The sequence below is a fragment of the Piliocolobus tephrosceles genome, chromosome 3 (assembly GCF_002776525.5).
Source record: "Piliocolobus tephrosceles isolate RC106 chromosome 3, ASM277652v3, whole genome shotgun sequence".
Lineage (NCBI taxonomy): Eukaryota > Metazoa > Chordata > Mammalia > Primates > Cercopithecidae > Piliocolobus > Piliocolobus tephrosceles.
The window spans coordinates 6325991-6334356 of record NC_045436.1 but is presented as its reverse complement, the minus strand read 5'-3'; positions in this window follow the sequence as shown (position 1 = coordinate 6334356).

The window sequence follows — 8366 nt, the reverse complement described above, 5'->3', positions numbered from 1 at the left end:
GAAGGAAGGAAGGAAGGAAGGAAGGAAGGAAGGAAGGAAGGAAGGAAAGAAAAGAAAAGAAAATCACATTCAGTGGAAAGACTCACAGCAATTTATTTACTAGCTGGACTAATTGCTCAAAAAAGGACAAGTCACACCATTGGTGAGAATCTCATTAGGCCAGCATGTAAAATCATAGTGAGTAAAATGACAAGATAAGATGCAGTATGGAGAAGTTGACAAGGTTCTACTTTCAACAGTATACATGAACATAGTGATGACATGTCACATGACGTGGAAGGGGATTGGAATACGCCACCCCAAAATGTGCCACTTTGGCATACGCATTATTTTGAGCTGAAGGCATTTGAGAATTAGCAGATGCAGAGAGAACCTTCCTGGGCTTTTCTTATCTGACTAGAAGCAGAAACGCCTGAGAAATGAGAACTGCCATGAATCTCCTCTCCCAGGGAGGACCATGAAGAAAACAGAAAGTTGGCACCAAGATGGACCTGCACAAACTGACGTTACTAAATTAACCCGTATCTTCCATTACTTTCCCCATATATCTACAGTCCCACGGAGTGCAGCCCCCAGAAGCTTAAAACCCTTTTCCAGCTGGTGTGGTGGCTATACCTATAGTCACAGCTACTCGGAAGTCTGAGGTGGGAGGATTGCTTGAGCCCAGGAGTTCCAGGCCAATCTGGGCAAAATAGCAAGACCTCATCTCTCTTTAAAAAATGTCATTTGTCTTGTCACTTTTCCACAATTTATTGCTCTTTGTTGAAGGTGGTATATAAGTTCTCAGATCTGTCTGCTTCTTTGGCTCTTCAATTCTTTTCCAGGAAGGCCCTTATATAAAAAGACTAAGATCAAATACAATTTGTATGTCTTTTTTCCTGTTAATCTGTCTTTCATCAGTCTAATCTTCAGGGCCCCAGACAATGAACCTAAAGGAGTATAGGAAAAAGTTTATATTCCTTTCCTGTGATGCTGAAGAATTTTGTGTAATGAAATGGAAAACAATAGCTTCTTTATTCAGGTTGAGGAGTAAACAGACATTACCAATAAATATCACTGGGTAGCACTGGGAAGATTTGTAAGTAATGATGAATCTCAGGAAACCTTCCTGCTATAAAAATTTGCCTCAAGGCCAAGATACATTTAATGTTCTGTCATCCTACCTGGAAGCAAAAGCTCTGTCTTCCAGGAACTGTGCTTACAGTCTGGACCATTGGGTCTCACGCATGGATGGTTCCATAAGAATTTTCACCTTTTGGCCAGGTGTGGTGGCTCACATCTATAATCCTAGCACTTAGGGAGGCCAAGGCAGGTGGATCACCTGAAGTCAGGAGTTTGAAACCAGCCTGAACAACATGGTGAAACCTTGTCTTTACTAAAAATACAAAAATTAGCTGGACGCCTGTAATCTCAGCTCTTCTGGAGATTGAGGCAGGAGAATCACTTGAACCTGGGAGGCAGAGGTTGCAGTGAGACAAGATTGCGCCACTGCATTCCAGCCTGGGTGACAGAGCAAGACTCCATCTCAAAAAAAAAAAAAAAAAAGAATTTTCACCTCTTGTAAAGAAAGAAAATTCTGACAAAGTCACAACACACTACTTTCTTTATAGAAAGGCATTGAAGTAAAAAACTCTTGGAGGTGAAGTGACGAAAGTTCTGAGTGATTTTCAAACATGATAAACTACATTTTAAAAAGCCCAGTTCACTGGAGTATGCTTTAAAAACTATGAAAGCCTGGACAAACGTACATGAATCTCCAAGTACAGAGAAATCAGGTGGCTTAACAAAGAAAGAGTTCTCAGAGTTCTTCAGTGTTTGAGCTGAAAGGTGACTTGCAGGAGGACTTTCAAGAAAATGGAAAGCCAGATTTTTCTGAGTGCTTTGAAGATAAAGAATGTCAGCAGAAAGTAGCCTACTTAGCAAATACTTCATCACATAAACTAGTTGAACAAGTATCTTCCAGGCCCCAGGAGAAAATGTTTTGACTCCAAGTAATGAGATTCTTGGATTTAAAAGGAAACTGAATTTTTGAAAAAATCATGCTGAAAAAATCTTAAAATGCTTCCAATGTCGTTTGGCCCTATGAGTAAAGAAAGACATCAGTAAGTCTCACATCTTATTGAAAACCTCCTGGAAGAACTTCAGGACAAAATGAAAGGGCATTTTCTCCCCCTTTCAACACCAGTGACCGGCCAAGGGACCTTTTCTTTAAACCTACTCAGCTTGAGAACTTGACTTTGAGAGAAGAGAAAGAACTTTGTAAACCGCAATCTGATAGTACATTCAAGATGAGATTCGCTGATCTCTCCCTAGGCAAGTTCGGATTTCTGTGAAAGAAGAGTATCCTGCTATTCATATGCATAAAATGAAAATTTTGTTGCAATGTTCAATTTCTTACTTATATTAGCAAACTTTTTCCAGTATAACAAGCGTGAAGAACAAGGACAGACATTCTCATTTTAATTGAAAATGAAATTGTGGGTATTTATCCCAAATTCATCCCAGGATCCAGTATTTGTGCTACCAAAACTAAACACAGGTATCCACTTAAAGAGGCAAATTTTATTCTTTATTGTTAATCTCGAAAGTAATATTTTATGCCTAAACAGGCCTATAAAAAAGATCAAGAAACAATAATTTCGTAATAGCTGGGCTTATATGTGGGTCTGATAATGTCATTCAATAGAAAATACGTTTCAGCTGGGCGCTGTGGCTCACGCCTGTAATCCCAGCACTTTGGGAAGCCGAGGCGGGTGGATCATGAGGTCAGAGGATCGAGACCATCCTGGCTAACATGGTGAAACCCCGTCTCTACTAAAAATACAAAAAAAAAAAAAAAAAAATTAGCTAGGCATGGTGGTGGGCACCTGTAGCCCCATTTACTCGGGAGGCTGAGGTGGGAGAATCTTGTGAACCCGGGAGGCAGAGCTTGCAGTGAGCCAAGATCGCACCACTGCACTCCAGCCTGGGTGACAGAGTGAGACTCCGTCTCAAAAAAAAAAAAAAAAAAAGAAAGAAAAAGAAAAGAAAATGTTTTTCAAAGTAATATAAAATTGTGTTTTAGAATTGATTTTTATTAATATTGCTTTGATTTATGGTTTTAGTAGCCTTACTATTCAACATTGCCAATAACAGTAATTTAAGTCTATTTACAACCTTAATTTAATTCCATCTACTGAGACCACCCTTAAAAAATTAAATTCCGGCCGGGTGCGGTGGCTCACACCTGCAATCCCAGCACTTTGGGAGGCCGAGGCGGCTGAATCACAAGGTCAGGAGATGGAGACCATCCTGGCTAATATGGTGAAACCCTGTCTCTACTAAAAATACAAAAAAAAAAAAAAAAGTAGCCGGGTGTGGTGGGCGCCTGTAGTCCCAGCTACTCGGGAGGCTGAGGCAGGAGAATGGCGTGAACCCGGGAGGCGGAGCTTGCAGTGAGCCGAGATCGCGCCACTGCACTCCAGCCTGGGCGACAGGGCAAGAGTGTGTCTCAAAAAAATATATATATATATTAAATCCTTGCTGCGCACAGTGGCTCACACCTGTAATCCCAGCACTTTGGGAGGCCGAGGTGGGCGGATCACAAGGTTGGGAGTTCTAAACTAGCCTGACCAACATGGTGAAACCCTGTCTGTGCTAAAAATAGAAAATTAGCTGGGCATGGTGGTGCATGCCTGTAATCCCAGCTACTCGGGAGGCTGAGGCAGAATTGCTTGAACCCAGGAGGCAGAGGTTGCGGTGAGCCGAGATCGCGCCACTGCATTCCAGCCTGAGAAATAAGACGAAACTCCGTCTCTAAATAAAATAAAATGAAATAAAATAAAAATAAAAATAAAATATTAAATCCCAATTTTGGCTTAACCCAGTTACTTATTTTGTTTTAAAATTTTATGGAAAGGAAAGATTCATCGCAAGAAGGGAAAGCTAAATATAGTGGTTTGGTAAAAAGGAAGTTTGGCTAAAAAGGAATTGTTTGTTTTAAATGGAAGGAGGAACTATTCTCGCACATGTCCATGAAACCCTATTATTCATAGGCATTTTTATTAAGACTTTCAGACCCACTTGGATAAAGTTTTTAAAAATCAAATATAAAATTTAAAAGAAAGAAAAACGTATTTCTCTTATCTATACCACTAATACCCTTTAACATCCTTAATATCCTTTGTGAGGAAGGGGAACTACAGCCACACAGAGCCGTGGTTCCCAGCCCACAGCATTACCAAGGAGGGTTTAGGCTCCTAGTGAAGGGATCCTTTAGCCACCAGGGGGCAGCACCAGGGCACTTATTTCTCAGGGAAAAAGCAAAAAGAAGGAAAAAGTTACCTTATTCGACAAATGTGTATTGGATGTCGTATGTGCCAAACACCTGAGGAATTTACATTTACGGGGGCAATGGAATGGTGATAACGGGTATCAAAAGCAAAGTTGCCTACCTCCAATTTTACGAATACCTCATTAGCATTACCTCTCTTCCAAACACCCATGTTGGCCTTTCAACAAACATATTTTTCACTTCTTTCTCATTTCTAGGCCCTCCTCCTTTTAAGAATCCCACTTTTGGGCCAGGCGCGGTGGCTCAAGCCTGTAATCCCAGCACCTTGGGTGGCCGAGACGGGCGAATCACGAGGTCAGGAGATCGAGACCATCTTGGCTAACACGGTGAAACCCCGTCTCTACTAAAAAAAAAAAAAATACAAAAAACTAGCCTGTAGTCCCAGCTACTCGGGAGGCTGAGGCAGGAGAATGGCGGGAACCCGGGAGGCGGAGCTCGCAGTGAGCTGAGATCCGGCCACTGCACTCCAGCGTGGGCGACACAGTGAGACTCCGTCAAAAAAAAAGAAGAATCCCACTTTTGGATGGATAATAGTTCAGGTGAGGCTCTGATCATTTCCTAAGTGGAACAAAAAATTGTCACTACTGGTCACTCCTTTCTCAAAATTACAGACACTATGTCAGACTTTTTTCCTACCAATGTCATTATGTAAATTTCATTTTTCCTTCTTTTTTTTTTTTCTCTTGGCCTGAAAAACCTAAATTATTTATCATCTGGTCCTTTACAGAAAATGTTTGTCAACCCCCTGATCTACCCCACCATCTTTTCTTTGCACAACAAAAGATTCCAGGCCGTGTGTCTGCTTCTTGAACCTCCTGGCCTCTTTTCTCATCCTCAGTCTTTCCCTTCCTCAGGACTTTCATACTTGCTGCATCCTTTATCTGGAATGCCTTTAGAGGCTCATTCCCACCCCTTAAATCTCATCTCCAACACCACTACCTAGAGTAAATATTCCCCTCCCTAGTTACTATGTCACGAAATCACTCTCTTTATTTCCTCCATAATTATCTCACTTATTGTCTATTTCCTTCAGCAGAATGGAAGCTCCATGAGCTCCGGCACCTCACTGTCTTTTTCAACAGTGACTAGCACATTAACAGGTGCTCAATATTTTTTTTTAATTGTGGTAAAATATACATAACAAAAGTTACCATTTTAAGTATATAATTCAGCGGCGTTATGTACATTCAAATTTTGTGCAACCATCACCACCATCCATCTCCAGAACTTTTTATCTTCCCAAGCTAAGGCTCTCGGCCCATTAAACAGTAACTTCCAATTGCATCCTTCCCTATCCACCCTGGTGACCATCATTCTGCACTCTATGAATTTGGCTACTTTATGTCCTTCAAATAACTGGAATCATACAATAGGTGTCCTTTTGTGACTGGCTTATTTTCCTTAGCATAATATCTTCAAGGTTTATCCATGTTATAGCATGTAGCAGACTTTCTTTCCTCTTTTTTTTTTTGAGACAGATTCTGGCTCTGTCGCCCAGGCTGGAGTGCAGTGGCACGATCTCGGCTCACTGCAACCTCCGCCTCCAGGGTTTAAGCGATTCTCCTGCCTCAGCCTCCCGAGTAGCTGGGATTATAGGTGCCTGCCACCACGCCCACCTAATTTTTGTAATTTTAGTAGACATGGGGTTTCACTATGTTGGCCAGGCTGGTCTTGAATACCTGACCTCAGGTGATCCACCCGCCTCAGCCTCCCAAAGTGCCTTCCACTTTAAGACTGACTAATATTCCTTTTTATGTACATACCACATTTCATTTATCCACTCCTCTGTTGATGGACACTGTAAGACTTTCTTAGTATGCACCTATAATCCAGCTACTTGGGAGGCTAAGGCAGGAGAATTGATTGAACCCGGAAGGCAGACATTGCTGTGAGCCAAAATCACGCCACTGCACTCCAGCCTGGGCGAGAGTGCAAGACTCCGTCTCAAAAATAATAATAATGACAAGAATAAGAATAATCTTGGGGCAGGGCATGGTGGCTCACACCTGTAATCCCAGCACTTTGGGAGGCTGAGGTGGGCGGATCATTTGACGTCAGGAGTTCAAGACCAGCCTGGCCAACATGGTGAAACTCTGTCTCTACTAAAAATGCAAAAATTAGCTGGGCATGGTGGTGTATGCCTTTAATCTCAGCTATTTGGGAGGCTGAGGCAGGAGAATCACTTGAACCCAAGAGGTGGAGGTTGCAGTGAGCTAAGATCACGCCACTACACTCCAGCCTAGGCAATAGAGCGAGACTCTACCTCAAAAAAAAAAAAAAAAAAATCTTGGCCAGGTGCAGTGGCTCACACCTGTAATCTCACTTTGGGAGACTGACACAGGAGGCTTGCATGAGCCCAGGAGTTTGAGACCAGCCTGGGCAACACTATGGGACCCTAGCTCTACAAAAAAAACACCTTTTTTTAATTAGCCAGTGTTCTACAAAGATGTACCAAAAGCAATAAATAGAAAATAAAGAATACATAAAATAAACAAATAAATAAATTAGTTGGGCACAGTGGCACGTACCTGTGGTCCCAACTACTAGGGAGACTGAGGAGGGAGTATTGCCTGAGCCCGAGAGATGGAGGCCACAGTGAACCATGATGACACCACTGCACTCTGGCCTGGGTGATGGAGTGAGACCCTGTTTCAAAATAATAATAATAATAACAATCATCTTATCAATTGTAAACATTCCCTGGGGCTTTTAAATGCCATTTGGCTTAACTGAGCTTTACAATTACAATCAATGTTCAGTTAGTATGTGCTTAAGTTTCTATCCAGAATACCTACTAACTAGCAAAACAAAGGGAGTAATAACAAATACCAGGTACATTACATATCTTAATGAGAGACTCTTTACAAAGTATTTGGGTGGACAGCTTTTTTTTTTTTAACTTTTAAATTATGGAGTATATCAAATATACATATATAATATAATACATCAAACCCCCATATAATCATCACCCAGCTTAACAACTATCAGCTCATTGTGAAGCAAATCACATCATGTTGTCTATATCTCAAATGTTTTCCTGACAGATTAGTCAAATGGTTTGAATGTCTTAGCATTTTATAAGGAAGATTTTTTCAGCTGAATTTGGTATCAGATTCATATCTGCAAATCTGTCATATAATATGGTGGAAAGCATTTCATTAATACAAATTTTAAATTGAATATTTTAGAAAGATTTTTACATGCCTGATTATTTCAAGAATGCAAATTTTGAAGGAAAATATTTGTCAACAATTAGTCACTAACAAAGATAAAAATTACTGGACGACAAGGTGACTATACTTCTTTCAGTAACCAGTAGGGGCTCAGAGACTACGTCCATGGTTCTCCACTTGGTGAAAGAATCACAAGGAACTCAGTTTGTTGGTTTGTTTGTTTGTTTTTGAGACAGAGTCTCCTTCTGTCACCCAGGCTGGAGTGCAGCGGCTTTCTGGGCTCAAACGACTCTCCCACCTCAGCCTCCTGAGTAGCTGGGACTACAGGTGCACACACACACAGCTAATTTTGGGATTTTTTTGTAGAGACAGGGTTTCACCATGTTGCCTGGGCTGGTCTCGAACTCCCGGGTTTAAGCAATCTTCCTGCCTCAGCCTCCCAAAGTGCTGGGATTATAGGCATGAGCCACTATGCCAGGCCCAGAAATAACTTGTTTGAAACGGAGGTTCCGGGGCCTCATTTTTGGAGATTTCAGGTTAGGTCTGGGCTGAGGTCCAGAAACATGCACTTCTAATAAGTGCTGATGGTGATTCTGATGGAGGCGGTCTGAGACCCCATTAGGGGCAACACTGGCTGAAAACCCTTTTTCTAAGTCTGGCAGTAATTTGCTCCCTGGCTTTGGCCATTTAACATTTGGCCTTCTAGTATTCTCCTCAGTGAAGATTTTCATGTACCAACCAGATAAATGTACCATAACCCAGCACAGCCTTTCTTTTCACTCTCTGCTTTGAATGATGCACACTCTCCCCAGAGCTTTCATGGCCATATATTGTCTCACTTGTGAATATGATTTGTTTTC